We start from the raw sequence: 16,688 nt of genomic DNA on the forward strand, positions 1-16,688 counted from the left end.
AAGCAGAAATACGTATTTATTTTGCAGGGACAGCCATGCAGATCCTTAACAAGAGGCTGCTGCTGGATTTGCAGGGGCACTGTTACCTGACCTCCCTGTGCAACTGGTGCTACCCAAGCTAATAATTTCCTGTCCAAGTGCCAGTCTGAAGAGCTGAGATATTTTGCATTTTTTTAATGGCTCTCTGCTGTGCATGAATTAATGGGAAAAAATGGACTGAAACTACAATGAAGGTATTGAAGGGAGAGAATGACAAATTGGCTTTAGAACATGGCAGCGGCAAGCACTGTCAGGGGTTCATGCACTGACCTTTATCTAAACAGAGCTGAATGTAACAGATAAGAATATTTAACAATAATTAATGTCACATCAACGCAGGGAACAAAATGACTACATCAAGCAGGAAAGAAATCCACTGCAAATTACTCAAAAGAGAAATGTCAGCTTTTTCATATCTCTGCCTTGCCTTGTGCTGGAATTAGACGGGAGGGCACGCGAGTAAAGAAGCTATTAAGAATGATTTAGGGACTGGATCACGCATACATAAAAGAGCTAGAGAGGCAGAACAACAGCAGGTCTGCTGGACCAGAGCTATATAAACTCAAACGCTAAACTGAGCTGATAATTGGGTGTGGGGATATATGTGTATAAAACACTTATCTCTGCTACTGAAGTTTTGACAGGCAGTTTAGGGTTTCCTTTTCCCTTCTATCTCTGGGTGCGTCAGCAGGCACCTCTTGCCCTGGTAGCTGAGCCCTCTGTGTTTGACAGATGGGATGAACTGTGGCTGGCCAGAGATATTGAGATCCTTTTCATTCTGTTTCCATGTTGGGGTTGTCCCAGGTTCCCAAGGGGGCATGTCTGGAGGCTGGCATGGGTCTGGAGTTGCTCTGTTCCCTGCCACAATGGCCAGCAATGGAGAGAGAAGCAGCTCAGGCTTCAGGAGATGCCTGTGTTCATGCTGCAGACTAGGGCCCAGTTTGCAGTTCCTATTTAATTTAAAGAAGGATGGTCAGTGGAGGTCCATTCGCCCATCCGTCAGTGGTGGATTTCATCAGTCCACATGGTAAAATAAACTGAGTGAGGAGGAGTGGGAAAGTTGTTTCAGGGAGAATGCTGGGCATCTGCAGTTCCATAGAAATTCTTACTGCTGACAACTGCCAGCAGGTGATGGGAGAAGGTACTGAGCTGAGCATGGGATCGTCACCTTGCTGCACATTCTTACTGATAGCTGCAGGTCATAGAATCCCAGCCTGGTTTGTGTTGGAAGGGACCTTAAAGCTCATCCAGCTCCAACCCCTGCCACAGGCAGGGACCCCTTCCACTGGAGCAGCTTGCTCCAAGCCCCTGTGTCCAACCTGGCCTTGAACACTGCCAGGGATGGGGCAGCCACAGCTTCTCTGGGCACCCTGTGCCAGCGCCTCAGCACCCTCACAGGGAAGAGCTTCTGCCTAAGAGCTCAGCTCAGTCTCCCCTCTGGCAGGTTCAAGCCATTCCCCTTGGCCTGTCCCTACAGGCCCTTGTCCCAAGCCCCTGTCCAGGTTTCCTGCAGCCCCTTTAGGCACTGGAGCTGCTCTAAGGTCTCCCCTTTCAGGAGCCTTCTCTTCTCCAGGCTGACCCAGCCCAGCTCTCTCAAGCTGTCTCCTTTCTGGTTGGTACCTTAAAGGCCAGGTCTGCCTGCAATGCTTCACTCAGCCTGCAGTGCTGCTGGCCACTGATCTGTTCCATCTGTTCTGTAAGGTGCCTCTGGATTAGCAGGGCTGTGAAACATACCTTTCCAGTTGGCCTGGTGACCTCCTGACAGCAGGAGAAAACTTACAGCCAGAAGATGGAGATGTTGTGGTTTAAAATTAGAAACAATGGTGACCTGTATCTTTGCCTCTTGAAGTGGAATAGGAAAACTGACCCATCCCTGATCCCATCTCTGCCTGAAAGCTACTGTGCCAAGTTTGGCTTCTCTGATTCAGTCAGTAAGAGTGTCTCTTACTGCAGCAGCGCTCGGCTGCTAAACAAACCTAGCCCAAGGTTGAATGAGCAAAGAAATTTCAATTAGACGATCTGAATATTGATTCACCAGGGAGAAAATATGACATTAAAGGATGACTCGAAGACTAAAGCCAAACTGACATATTGCTTAAGCCGAAAGGCCGTGAATTTGCATCAGAATGTAAGTGCAGGGCTTTGACAACCACAGGCAACAAATTAAAGTGCATCAGTGAAATGGAGCTCATCCCTGTTTTACCTCCCGTGGTCGGAAGTATGGAAAAGACACTTGTTGGAAAAATACGAACTATTTAAATCCCGAGTGTTGGTGACAACAGCCAGGAAGGCACAAAAGCGCAGACATCTCTGCTCTGCCTCGTGTTTCATGCTCTCATTTTCAGGAGCAGTGCACAGTCCTCTCAGACCTGCCAAGCAGACAAAGGAGCCTGGGAATGCTCATGCTCCGAGCTGAGCTGCTCTGTGTTTGTTTTGAGGTGGAATGGTTTGGTTTCTCCATGTTCCATGGCGGTCTGTCCTCGTGCTCCGGTGGAATTCCCACCTGCAGCTTTTGGAAGGGGATTTGTGTAGAAGAGAGGCTGAGGCACAAGCAGCTCCAAGCTCTCATGGAAAGCCCATCCCCGACAAGATCTCAGCATAGAGGGATACGTGCGATGATTCTGATTTTGGCTTTCCTTAGATAGAAAAGCCTCAGTAGTGGAAGATGGTTTGGGAAAGCAGCCCTAAATCCCATGGGGACTCCCTAGCAGCTCAAAGGGTGAACTCCAGGTCTCCTTCCCCTTGTAACAAGCAGCATAACCCATATACACAGCCCTCCTTGCTCTTCCTTGGTTCTGCTCTGGGCAGAAGGTTGACTGAAACCCTCAGGGTTAACACGACAAACGTGTTTCATTGCTGAATGATGCCATTTCTTCTCTCCCATTCCAAAAGGAATTTTTCCTGGGAAGTTTGAGGGAACAAAAGAAGGAAGAAACCAAAGAGAGTTTTCAAGTTAGACCATCTGATTCTTGCTGAGACGTTCTCCTGGTGTCAACCTTTTCTACGTGCACACAGAGCTGGTGCCGTTTCACACCTGCTCCACGCTTGGTTTTAAATGACGCATAATTATGACAGGCAGTGGAAAGATGAAGCTTCATCCCCAATTAAATTGCGTTTTCTGACTCTTCATTTCCTGTCCCAGTTGAGGAGGAAACCCCTGGAGAGCAAGATCTTTAAGTTTAATGAAGTAGGAGGTGCCTGCAGAATTAAATTAAAGGTGATTTAGAAGCAAATCAGTGCTGATGTGTGGTGTTTCCAGAGCATCATGCTTCTGTGTGGTGCCCTGGGGAGTGTTTTGGGTTACTGGAGATGCTGATGTTAGAATCTCAGGCAATCAGATGAGAGAGTGTGGAAATGTGTCTGTCCCTGTGGCAGCACTGGGCTGGTCCCTCTACCTTTTCTGGAGTCCCTGGTGGGTCCAACTGCTGGTGCTAGTGCAATGGCTCAAGTTTGGTATGTGGCCCTGGGGAGAAAGACGAGCAGCACCAGTCCCATGGGAACATCCCTGGTGGCCCTTTGGATGAGCAAGGACGCATCTCTTGTTCTGTACAAAATAAGTTAGAAACCCCTACAACAGGTTTTCTGTTTCCAGCTCTCCTGCCCTTGGCCATTAGCAACTGGTGCAGAATCGTGGCTTTGGGGAAATCAGAAGATGTTTTCATCAGGGTCTTCAACTCTGCATGGCGGGGAGGCTGCAAGTGTGGTGCTGGGGTGACATTTGCTGTGCTCTGAGCTCTGCTGGACCATGAGCACCACGTTCCAGCCCCACTGCTTCACCGGGCAGCTTCCTTTGCTGCTTCATCAAGATTCAGCCCAGTGCGTCCAGTCCCCTGTCCTGAGGACAAGTCTTTGTTTTTTAAGGGTCTATGATATATCTTAGTCAGTATCTGCACTATTTCATCCTTCGTGCCTTCCCCCAACTTCCTCTGAATGCCATCCAGCCCCTGTGATTTATTACCCTTCAGGGTGTTTCGCTTCTTGTTGGAGAATTTATATTTAATTTTTATGCCTGTTATCATTCAGGGAGAGAAGGGAAATGCTTTGGGAGTCCAGAGTGCAAATAAAGCAGCACGTTTTAGTGCAGTTACTTTGTTTGAAAGATGTTGTGTTTTGGCAGGGTACTTTCCTCCTTCCTCCTTCACTTTTTGCATTGTGGGTTGAAGTGATGCGTGGTGCACTCCAGTGATTGACTCCAGCCTTGCAAGGGCTGGAGTCTGCTGCTCCTGCTGCCTCAATCCAGTAGGACTCATGCAATAAAGAGGAACTGAGTATGAGAGCAGGACAGTTTGGTCTTTCATGTTGAAAGGAAAAAGGGGTTACAGAGCAGCAGAGGTAGACTTCCCTGTTTTAGCTCCCTTGATCTTGCTAATGGTGAGGTTTTTCAGTGCCACCTCCTGTACAGCTTCCACTTCAGGCTGTCAGTCAACTTGTAGATCTCACCTAGGTCTAGTTTAACATCCCAAGGGACACAAAGAGATGTACTAATTTGGCGCTTGGTCTCCATGAGATGCACAGTGGAGCCAAGAGTAGGACTCAGATGCTCTTTGATGCACCATGTCCGTCTTCCTCCCCATAATTCCCCTCCCTTTGCACACTTCTGAGTTCTTGTTATCATCAGGAGAAGGCTTTAGGATAAGCGGGCTTATAGCCTCCAGGTCTCCAGCAGGCATGATTAGAGTAGGCCATGAGCCATTTGCTTTTCCATATCCCTTACTGCCTCTGAGAGGTGATGTTAAGGGGCTCTGCTCAGACTTGGTTTGATCTTGAGTTTCACTTATTCTCTCCCTTGTTTTGCATCTCTCCTGCATGAAGGTCCATTCGCATGGCATTGCTGCACTTGTTGATTCGAGCACATCTGATACTCAGTTGAACTTCTGAGAGATGCTGCTAGATCTCTGGAAAAGCTCAATTAACTTGGCTTATGGGTCCATTTAAATGGGTGGGAATTGAGGAAATAACGCTGGGAAGTTCTGTTGGATGATGGAAATGTTGGCCATGGGGCAGTGTCCTCTGCTTTTAGCCTTTGTCACTGTGGTGGCCTCTTCAGGCAGGCTTTGAACCCCTGTGCAGGATGGATCATCAATGTGCAGAGGCTTCTGCTGTGAAAGCCAGTGTCTCACCTCTGCTCAGCTCACTAGAGAGCATGACCTCATTGTTGGTTGAAACCCAGTGCTTCATTTCTCTCTCTTAAGTGCTTTCCCTGTTATAATTGAAAGCTCCATTCCAGTTTGACCTTTTGCAGTGCTGTGGCATAGCTGAGACTGAATTGAGCCTCTAAGTAAGGAGGTGTCTCCCAGCAGGCTGGGTGGCTGAACTGTAACCAATCACCCTAATGATTATGATAACTGGCAGGAACCCTGACTGCCCCTCCTGCCCTTCCCATGGAATCAGGCATGTATCAGCACATATACCGGAGTTGTTCACAGAACAGGGTGGGAGAAGTACTGCTTTTCAATAAGAACCATGGTTACACAGGAGACATTGCTTGGAAGGCCAGGGGTGGGAATCCTCAGTTTCGAGGAGACTGGAGAAAGCAGAGCAGGAGTCTCACAGTGATTTATTGCCTCTGTTGTAGATCAGTAGCCTGAGAAGGCTGATATTAAGGAATAGATTTAAATCACTGGATCTTTTTAATGGCTTAGGCACTGGAGCCGGGGGTATGAAGACCTGAATCAAGTTTCCATCAGCTATGGACTGTCTCAGCCCATGGCAGGGAAGGGAAAGCACCTTAAATTGAAGTTAAATTGAAGTCCCAGGAGTTATCCTGGCAGCTTGGGGGACTTGAAGAAACTGATGTAAAGCAGAACATTTCAATAACATCAACAAAATGTTTCAGTTTGAGTTTGTTTAACCCAAACCAAAATTCTCACCTTCAAAACAGAAAAAAAAATAAATAAACCAATGGAAAATGTTCTGCTTTACAGTGGCTTGAAGAAAACCCTGTTGGGTGATGAAAACCTTCTTTTCAGGGTTTTCAGTTTGAAGAAACCCTGTTTCCCCTGAACAAATCCCAGCCATCATGTCCAGTAACTGTCACCTGCTCCTATCTGCTGGATACCTTGCTCTCTGCAAGTATGAACATGATGTTCAGCAGTTCCTGTGGGATTTCTCATGACTGAGCCAGCCTGGACCACCTCCTCAGCAGCTATCCCTAGCACTGAGCCCTGTGAACACAAGTGACTGTCTGCTGTAGGTTGAGCTCCTTGCTAAGCAGCTCAGAGTCTTAGCTCTGAAAGCCCTGGGTCTGATCCTTGCAGACAACCAGCCAGCAGCTTGTCTTTCCAGTACAGCGCACCCTTCCCTGCTGACTGAGGGTTAGAAAGTACTGGGTTATCTGCTTACCACCGCTGGCACCAAAACCTCTGTGTCCTGATTCTTGCAGGGTGAAGCTGAGACCATAGAGAGGTGCTGCGCCTGCTCCCAGACCGGTGACGGGAAGGACTGACAAACCCCAAGTGCCCACACCAGTCCCGGTGAGTAACTGTGTCTTGCGGTGCCTTTAGACATGAGGAATGGCGGGAGAGATCCCTGTAATTCCCTGCTGTTCTGTTGTGCGAGGTGCAACTCGGTGGTGAGATTAGGGGCAGCAAGGGCACCTTGCTTGGGATGCTGAATTGGAGGAATGGGCTTCATGCTGTATGTGGGCTGAAGGTGTTGTCTCTTAGAGTGTGCTGAAAGTGGCCTCATCTTGGTCTGATGTAAGCGTTCAAGGAGTCAGAGGTTGATGGATGTGCTGAGAATCTGCCATTCCCTCATGTGCTATTGGCAACAGAAACAGGATTGCTTTAATTACACCCTGATGAGCAGATTGTGAGTGTTTTGGGCATGGTGGTTTCAGCATGTTTTCGTTTCTGATTTATGGCTCGTATTCCTTCTAAAAGTTGTAAGTTTTGGTTTGCTGTGAGTGAACATGACTATGAATGTGAGCTCTGGGTAATGCAGAGGTGGGCTCTGCTCTTGACTTCCCTGATGCACACACCAGAGCAAGAGGTTGCAAAGAGCAATTGGGGAGAAGTGGTGTGCATGGGGACACTGTGCTTGGGGCAGACTCAAACCTTACAGAGCTGGTGTGGTGGCGAAGGAGGTGCCCTGAGTTTGATCACTACCCTGGTGCTGCCTGCGTGCAGGGTAAGCGAGCATCCTCTTGCAGATGGGCTGGAGAAGGCACACAGGTAGCCTGAGCTGAAAGCAGCTCTTGGACAAAAAGGTTTTGTGGAGGGATGGGAGAGGGTTTAGGGGTCATGTCCAGTGACAGCATGACCTAAGTGATGGGAAATGCTGGTCCAGAAATCACCATGGCTATTAGAAACTTGCTGTGCTTCCTGAGCAATGGAATTGGTGAATACCTGAGCTGGGAGTCTGGTTCTGTGGGAATTTTGTTTCAGTGAGAATGGACTCAAGATGGATAAAACTTGGAGTTTGCTTCCACAGAGGGTGAACGAGTCATTGTGCTATGCACAACTCATGACATGAGGATGGAGCAGTGTGATGTTTTCAGCAGTGGACTTCCCCTCCAGAGAGATAAGAAGTCCTCAGTTTCCAGTTGAGCAGGGTTTGCAGTCCTGGTGTAACACATGGGTTTTAATTGGTATCATGGTTGATTTTTTCCTTGGGAACTTACATAGGAGTGAGAAAACCCAAATGTGATCAGACAAAACTTGTTATCACACAGGCATGAGCTCTGCTGTTGCTTGGTGGACCCCAGCAGATAGCTTGATGGACCCCAGCAGTAAATAGGATCCAGGAGTTTTACACTTCTTGCCCTATTTGGAAATCTAATCCAGGAAACTGAATAACAGAGGAGAAAAGATTGACCTGAACTACTTGAAACCTAAACCAGGCAGTTGAAGGAGAAAGGGAATTTGTGTCTGCTTATGATTTGTCTAAAATCATTTTCTGCTTCTAGTATAATATACCTTCCCTTAGTAGTGGTGAGGGTATCTTGACATAAAGTAGGCCTTAAAGCTTCTGACATACAGATATGTTAAACAAATGAGCTGACTAAAAGCCATTTTCTGCATGAATAAGAGAACTCCTGTGCCCTAATTCCATAGACCAGGATTTATCTCAGCGAATAAAATTATGGGATTCAGCAGCATTGAAGAATTACCTTCTTTTAGTAATATTCACAACATTTAAAAAGGAGGAACACTGGCAGTTGTTTCTAAAAGTCTGGTGGCATATTTAACAGTGCTTTGCACTATGGAGCCTTCTTTTGTACAGGGTACTTGCTGTAAGTGGAGGAAAGTGTGTGCACAGACTGCAGGGCGTGAACTGCAGCAACTTCTTCAGTGCATGAGCTCTTCACTTGCACGAGACTCCTGAACTCTTGAGTGCTGCTGCTTGATTATTTGTCTTTTTACTTTCCACTTGTTCCTCCAGTCATTGGCAGTGCACAGAATAAAGGCTGGTTCAGAGGGGGCTGTGAAACCACCCATTTCTTGGGGGATGCAGGAAACGCTGTGAAAATACCTGTCATTAAGGCAGTTGGAAAAGAGCTCTGAGGGTAACTGGAGAGCTGGGAAGGCTGATGGAAATGCTCATTATTGCAGCAATGCAGGGAAGATCGCAGAAATACCTGTGATTGAGTCCACCCATACAGGGCTGGAAGTGTCCTGTAGTGAGAGGAGGACATGGAGCATCCTAGGTAGCTCAAGAAAAACTGAATGGATGAAATTGTGTCTTAAAAAAGGCACGGTGTTGGAGTGTGCCATTGCAGTGTCTAATCACACATAAAGCCAGGCTGTAATCGCTTGCTCCGGTCATTTATCAGCTCCAGCAGTTCCTGTCCTTCCAGGATTAGGATGGCACTCAGTAGCCCTTTAAGCTACGATCTGGTAGTGACCTTCTTAGCACCCTGTGGGCCAAGGAAGGAAGCGATGTAACAGGTCTGCTTAATTTAGAAAAGACTGTGCAGGTCAGGAGGAGGGTGCAGGTATCGGGCCCCAGCGGATGCTGTAGGTGCAGGCTCTGGGTAAGGGCTGCAATAGCCGGTGTGGAGGAGGCTGCAGGATATGAATGGTGCCTCGCAGGGTTCATCATCAGCTCTAAACAAGCCTCTCTGTGCCTGGGATCCCTTTGTCAAGGAAATTAATGTGCTGTAGGAGAACTATTGTATCTCACTACAAAGTTGTAATTCATTCCAGAGGCTCCAAGGTGTCACAGACCATCAGAAAACAACCTCAGCCCTTTAGGAGCAGCAGTGTGCAAAGCCGTGAGAGCACAACTCCTGTTGACTGCTGGCTCTCCTGTTTGCAACGCTCGCTTTGCAGCAATAGCATTTCTACAAGTGTGGGCAGGTAGTGTGTGGCTGGTGCAGGCTGGCTTTGCCCTTTGTGGCTTGTTTTCCTTTTTTACAATATAAAGAATTTATTTCTCTGCAGGCAATTAGATGGCAGGATTTCTGCAGTGGGGATTCTGATGTGTGCATGCACAAGTTCTTCATTTCGCTTCTCTTTGGAAGATTATTGAATGCAATATCTCATCAGCAGCACCCCTTCCCAGCACAGGGATTACAATAGAGGACCAGGTGAAGCTGAAATACCCAGTAGTTCAGAGCAGGGTGCAGTGACCCTTTGCTTTCTGAGCCCGGTTACTAGGTCCACATATTTCTCACCATGACTTTGTGAACTTAAAGTATTTATGAGAGCACAATAAAATTCAGTTGTCTTTAGAGGCTGACGCTCACTGTTCTTTATCTACAGTAAATAAATGCAAAGACCCAGTTTAAAATCCTTTGTAAGTAGACTCTCTAGAAGGATTGCCCACATGTCTGGGCTGGAAGTAATCTAATTGCATGTACAATACTTATAAGCGCTTGGCTGGAGGATGTTCCCAGGCAGCTGGTTCATCTGGAGCAGGTTTTGTCTGGAGCAGGTTCATGCTTGCCTGTGAGCTCTGCCTAGTAAACACAAGGTGAGAGGAGCACTCTCCTCATGCAGAGACCATGGTCCATGACCGCTGTCTGCAGGGGAGCAGGTGAATTTTGAACTAGGAAATCCATGTTCTTGGCACTCAGGTTTGTTTTGAAAGCAGAGTGTGTCGGGGGTTGTTTTGATTGAAGATGTTTGCAGTTGCAAGCGCCAGGTCTGTGGTCTGCAGGCTCAGACCCTGGTGTCAGCCAGCTCTGAAGTTCTCTCCAATGGAGCCATCCCCTGCCTTTGCCCCCATGTGTGTTCTGCCTATGCAGAGCTGACCTTAGCTGGCTTTGAGTGGGAACCCGGCAGTTCCGATAAAGGATCAGGTTTTCCAGTGAGAGCCAAGTGCTGACAAACTGAACTGGGTTGGAAGCGACCTTAAAGCTCATCTAGCCCCCACCCCCTGTCATGGATTGTGCATCTGCAAGCAGAAGGTTCTGTAGCTCAGTCATTCCTTGTTAGATGAGAAGAGCAGAGCATTTGCTGTTATTTAAGGACAGTAAGGCTGAACAGAAAATCAAACCTGCCTTCACATAGCATACATGATCCAGTGGATTGCCCTGTGCCTGGTTTGGGATTTAAAACCTCGCAACCCCCAAAGACTCAAACATATGTCTAATCTGAAACCTATAAATTCAGTCAAAACTCTTCTGCTCAAAGCAAGCCATGGGTTAATAACACCTTCCTGAGCCAACACTTAATTTCTAGGTCTGATCTGGTTTCCTGTGATCAACCAAAACGTTTAATTCTTTTAAGAGCTGAGCAAGCAATTCATACTGAATACTGTATCTGAGAAGTAAGTTTTCTGCAAAACTTGATCTTATCAAAATGACATCTCAATTTAAATTATCTGGTTTGGGGATTTTTGTGGTTTTAATTTCTGCATTTGCTCCTTGAAATGACTAGTTTCTCAGAGCTTCCAAAGACTTGAATTTTAATTCAGACAGTGCACTAGCTGACAGATGATCATACGAGTCATTTCTTCTGCTATAGTTGAGGATAATGCCTGTGCTCAAGATTTATGTTTGCAGAATGGAACCTTAGAAGCTTCTGCATTGCTCCAGAGGGAAGTTCAGAGCTGCCCCGGGTGTTCATGGTCTATCATAGCTGTATCCCTGTCTGTGTATATGCGTTCACTGCTGGAGTGGGTTTGTGAAGAACTCATGGGGTACTTACAGGCTTGGGGTGCAGTGGGTTGCATTTATTAACACCTTAAATGCTTCTTAGAGGCACAAGCTGATGGCCATAAGGACTAGGGATGGGTTCTTCTCACCTCTTTCTGAAACTCCAGGTCCTCACCATTTTGGTTTGTTTTCCCCATCACCTACAAGGTGGTTTCTCCTGTCATGACCCAGTTGCTGCCCACTCGAGCAGTAATTGTGTATTGTGGAGAGAATGGCCAGGGGACAGGATTTAATGCTGGATGGAGACATGTTTAAGTGTGTGCCTCAGGGCTCAAGTTCTCCATCACAGTTTTCCCAGGTTCTCTGGCTGGTTGGCTGGGCTTCAGCCATGAAGGATTTCCAGGCAGTGTTGAGGAGCTGGGCCTGAATTTCTCACTGTTCACCCTCCAAAAGGGAATGGTCTTTCTGCTCAAGAACTGATGTTATGAGCATGAAAACATTACTCCATGAGGTGCTCAGGACTGGGGGACAGGAGACAAGTGGGTATCCCAGTGGTGCTTGTTCACTTTGTCCTGTCCTAACCAGATGCAGTTTTTTGGCTGCATCTCTGAGTTCCAGAGCCGGAAGGTGAGTCAGAAAGCAGGAGTCAAGGGGATGCTGTAAAATGAAAATACAAAAATAGATCTCTGGTTGCACATCTCTTCTTGACTTCCCTTTGCAAGGCTGTATCGGCGCGTGCTTGATGGGGTATGAAGGCTCTGACCTTGTCAGATGCATCAAATATGACGTGAGAGCATGGAGTGTTTATTTTTTTTTAAAGGAGAGAAATAAGGGTTAGCAAGAAATGCAGAAAAGACAAAAGGGCAGATGGCCACATTCCTTCCTCGGTAGAAATCCAGGCCTGAGATTTGCTTCTAGCTTGGCTTCAATTGGAGATTTCAGGAAATGAGCCCAAAAGTTGCTTATTTTACCATTCCCCTTCTGTAGCATTTCATTATCATCTGTGCTGCTTCTGTGAGGCACTGACCTTTCCCAGGCAGTGGTGTGACAGCAAGACACAGTGCTAATGTATGGGCCCTTGTTCTGGCTGCAGAGGTTGTGCTGGGGTCCTTTCCCCAGTGTGCTGTATCATCTAGAGGATGTCTAGTGGAAGGTGCCCCTGCCTGTGGCAGGGGTTTGGAACTGGGTGAGCTTTAAGGTCATTTCCAACCGAAACCAGTCTGTGATTCTATGCTGGATGATGCCACGTACCCTGTGTTCGTGATGTGTGAGGTAGGGATTTGGGGGGTTTATTCTTCTAAAAGACTCTCTTTTTTGTTTTCTTTCTGAGGGCTCAACTAAAAAAACCCAGGGTCAATGGGTCAGTAAAGATGAGCTTAGGATGTGCTGGGTATCCTTGGAGCTGCATCCCCAGCTTTCTTCTGGTAGACGTGCTCTATAGGGACAAGCTCTTGGTCGTGGGCTCTTCACAGGAGAGGGACAAATAGGGACAATGGCAGCCTTGGTCTCTTGCCTGTTCTTTTTCTGTATGCTGGGGGAAAGCTGTATAATCAAACCTGATTCCTCTGCATCTTCCCCTAAAAGCTTGGTTTTGCCAAGCTGTTTGGGAACCAGGGCATGGTACCTGTGCCCCGCTCACCTCCCGTGGGTAATCCCCTCCTCTCCATTCACCTTATCTCATTTCCTGCAGGCTGTGATTGCAGATGGAACACGTGCCTGGGTTGCTTTAAGCACAAAACTGAACCCGGGGTCTCTCTGGGGTTCCCCCAGGCAGTGACACAATAGCTTGGAGCAATGGTGTCAGGAAGCCTGAAAAGGGTTGTTGGTGGCAGTGGTCCCTGCACTGCCCACCTCAGTGTGCTTGGCCATGGGGTGGATGTATCTGTCATATTTGAATTTCTTCCAACACATCCAAAACCAGGATATGCAGAAGATTCTGCCTGAATAACAGATTTCTCCTTCAAAGGTGCTGCATGCAGCACAGTCTCAGGCCTCTCTGAAACTGGGTGAATTGGATGTGTTGTTAACACCATACAATGCCTCTTTGGAGTTGGGACGGTTAGGAATTAGTGTTTTAGCAGGAAAAGCCTTATATGTGGTTATATTCCGAGGAATAACTTGTGAAGGGAACATTGTCCTGCTCAGCAGATCTGCCTCACATGCGACTTCGGGGACATGCAGCATCATATAATATGGGTTTATGGGAAACATCAGTAGCAGAGTCTAGGCACACTGGTGGAGGAGTCTTGTCTGGAAGCACCCGACAAGTCACCACATTCCAAGCTGCACTGAGTGACTGTGTGCTGACTGTGTGCTGACTGCACTGAGTGACTGTGTTGGTGGCCAAATGATGGGCTGCAAGTGATGCGCTGGGGAGTGGTGAACCATCACCTCACCATAACCCCACAGCTCTCACTTACTTCCTTGTGCCTTTGTGTTAAAGAGCAAGGCAGCTTTTGGTTGTGCACCATATCTCTGGCTGCATCTCAGTGGCAAAACTGGCAGGAGTGCTACAAGAGGTGGGAGATGGCTCCAGGGTCCATGTTTGCAGCCCGAGTTCATTACTTTTAAGACAAGTAAAGCGATTGCTTTACTTCAAGCGATTGCTAGGGGAAATCCAGTGGGCTAGGCTGCTTGAAGGGAAAGGGGCCCAAGATAGTTGGTTGACGTTCAAGGACTGCTTTTTCCGAGCTCAAGATCGGAGCATCCCGACACGTAGGAAGTCAAGGAAGAGGGTCAGGAGACCTGCGTGGCTAAATAGGGAATTGCTGGGTATGCTCAAGTGGAAGAGGAGAGTTTACAGGTCATGGAAAGAAGGGCTGGCCACTTGGGAAGAATATAAGGCTGCTGCTAGAGGATGTAGGAAAGCTGCTAGGATGGCTAAGGCCTCCTTGGAATTAAAGCTGGCGAGAGGGGTCAAGGACAGCAGAAAGAGCTTTTTCAAATACATGGCAGGTAAAACTAACACCAGAGGCAATGTAGGCCCGCTGATGAACGGGATGGGGGCCCTGGTGACAGAAGATACAGAGATGGCAGAGTTACTGAATGACTTCTTTGTCTCTGTCTACTCTGTTGGAGGCAGTCCTGAAGAGCCCTGTACCGCTGAGACCCCGGATGAAGATAGGTCAACGGAGCGGTCTGCCTTAGTCGATGAGGAATGGGTTAAAGACCAGTTGAGCAATCTGGACATCCATAAATCCATGTGTCCAGATGGGATGCACCCGCGGGTGCTGAGGGAACTGGCTGAGGTCATTGCTAGACCGCTCTCCATCATCTTTACCAAGTCTTGGGAAACGGGAGAGGTGCCTGAGGACTGGAGGAAAGCAAATGTCACTCCTGTCTTCAAAAAGGGCAAGAAGGAGGACCCGGGTAACTATAGACCGGTTAGCCTCACCTCCGTTCCTGGGAAAGTGATGGAACACCTTATCCTTGGTGCCATCTTAAGGCATATCAAGGATAAGAGGGTTATGAGGGGCAGTCAACATGGCTTCACCAAGGGGAAGTCATGCTTGACCAATCTCATAGCCTTTTATGAGGAAATAACACGGTGGATGGATGATGGTAGAGCGGTGGATGTGGTCTACCTTGACTTCAGCAAAGCATTTGACAGTCTCCCACAGCATCCTTGCAGCTAAATTGAGGAAGTGTGGTCTGGATGATCGGGTAGTGAGGTGGACTGTGAACTGGCTGAAGGAGAGAAGCCAGAGAGTTGTAGTCTATGGGGCGGAGTCTAGTTGGAGGCCTGTATCTAGTGGAGTGCCTCAAGGGTCGGTTCTGGGACCAGTATTATTTAATATATTCATCAATGATTTAGATGAGGGAATTGAGTGTACTATCAGCAAGTTTGCTGATGACACTAAGCTGGGAGGGGTGGCCGACACGCCAGAAGGCTGTGCTGCCATCCAGAGGGACCTGGACAGGCTGGAGAGTTGGGCGGGGAATAACTTGATGAAATATAACAAGGGAAAGTGTAGAGTCCTGCACCTGGGCAGGAACAACCCCAGGTTCCAGTATAGGCTGGGGAACGACCTGTTAGAGAGCAGTGTAGGGGAGAGGGACCTGGGGGTCCTGGTGGACGACAGGGTGACCATGAGCCGACACTGTGCCCTTGTGGCCAAGAAGGCCAATGGCATCCTGGGTTGTATTAGAAGGGGGGTGGTTAGTAGGTCGAGAGAGGTCCTCCTTCCCCTCTACTCAGCCCTGGTGAGACCTCATCTGGAATATTGTGTCCAGTTCTGGGCCCCTCAGTTTAAAAGGACAGGGACCTGCTGGAGAGAGTCCAGCGCAGGGCAACTAAGATGATTAAGGGAGTGGAGCATCTCCCTTATGAGGAGAGACTGAGGGAGCTGGGTCTCTATAGTTTGGAGAAGAGGAGATTGAGGGGTGACCTTATTAGTGTATATAAATATATAAAGGGGGAGTGTCACGAGGATGGAGCCAGGCTCTTCTCAGTGGCGAACAATGAAAGGACAAGGGGTAATGGGTACAAACTGGAACACAAGAGGTTCCACTTAAACTTGAGAAGAAACTTCTTCTCAGTGAGGGTGACAGAACACTGGAACAGGCTGCCCAGGGAGGTTGTGGAATCTCCTTCTTTGGAGACATTCAAAACCCGCCTGGACACGTTCCTGTGTAACCTTATCTAGGTGTTCCTGCTCCGGCAGGGGGATTGGACTAGATGATCTTTTGAGGTCCCTTCCAATCTCTAACATACTGTGATACTGTGATACAAGGACAGGCAGTGTCTCATGGAATGGGATCTCAGGAGCAGCATTCCCAGCTCTGGATCCAGCACAGGCTCCTGTGATCGGAACCCATCTCCACACCATGCTGAACTCAGACTGGTATTTTGTGAGGCTGAGCCCTCATACCTGTATGTGTCTGCTCTGGTATGTTAAAAAGCAGTGGAAATACACCCTTTTCCTCCTCTGTTTATGTTACAGCTACCCTGAGACCTTACCTGCTTCTGATTAGGCAGAGGGTGTAATGCCCTATTGCTTTTTTGTCTATAGCTGAGTTCAAACAGACCCAGAGAGAAGTTTGTGAGGCAGAAGGAGGTTAGGGAGCCTGTTTAGCTTTCTCTAATGTGGTTAATTATCTCTCATTTATTGTCCTACTTCCCTTCAAGCATTCACTGAAGTGCCTAATTGCTGGCCACTGAGACCAGTGGAAGTCCCTGTGCTGTCTGCCGGGTGGGGTGGCTCAGCCCCATGGCGATGCTCTGAATCTATTCCTTGTCCAACTTTGGCTGCTGTCAGTGTGTTGATCTTGCTTATACCTCTCCTGGCACATCCAAGAAGTCTGCTTTATTACTTTTTTTTTCATTGCTTGTCATAGCTTTGAATGCCTTTATTATTTCTTCTTCTCTCCTTGGCATAGATACCTTCTGCTTATAATCTTCTTAGCTGTCTCTGGGCACTGAGGCTTCCTGTTCATTTCAAAGAATGCTGTTTTAAAGGAAGGTGTGATCCAGACTTGTCCAATTCTTTCTTTTCTCCTGTGATTTGAAGGGCCTGAAAATATTCATGTAATGATTTCCCCCACACATGCCCCTAGACACTCTTTGGCTCTGACAAAAATTGTATCCCTGCTCCTCAGGAGAAATCCC

At 47.8% G+C, this 16,688-nt stretch overlaps 1 protein-coding gene and 1 pseudogene across 5 annotated transcripts in view; one reads left to right on the forward strand and one right to left on the reverse strand.

Moving 5' to 3' along the window:
- The window catches only part of RALY (RALY heterogeneous nuclear ribonucleoprotein), a 152,402-nt gene that overhangs the window by 63,371 nt on the left and 72,343 nt on the right, over positions 1-16,688 (forward strand). For all 5 annotated transcript variants that reach the window (XM_061375479.1, XM_061375481.1, XM_061375482.1 and 2 more), the window contains exon 2: positions 6,422-6,512. The gene's annotated coding sequence lies outside the window, so the exon portion shown is untranslated. The remainder of the gene's footprint in view (positions 1-6,421; positions 6,513-16,688) is intronic.
- The window catches only part of LOC133224084 (kelch-like protein 10), a 40,930-nt pseudogene that overhangs the window by 8,210 nt on the left and 16,032 nt on the right, over positions 1-16,688 (reverse strand).

Source organism: Neopsephotus bourkii, unplaced genomic scaffold, assembly GCF_033783945.1.
Source record: "Neopsephotus bourkii isolate Nb327-2 ecotype Australia unplaced genomic scaffold, CSIRO-AGI_Nbou_v1 NB_1663, whole genome shotgun sequence".
Lineage (NCBI taxonomy): Eukaryota > Metazoa > Chordata > Aves > Psittaciformes > Psittacidae > Neopsephotus > Neopsephotus bourkii.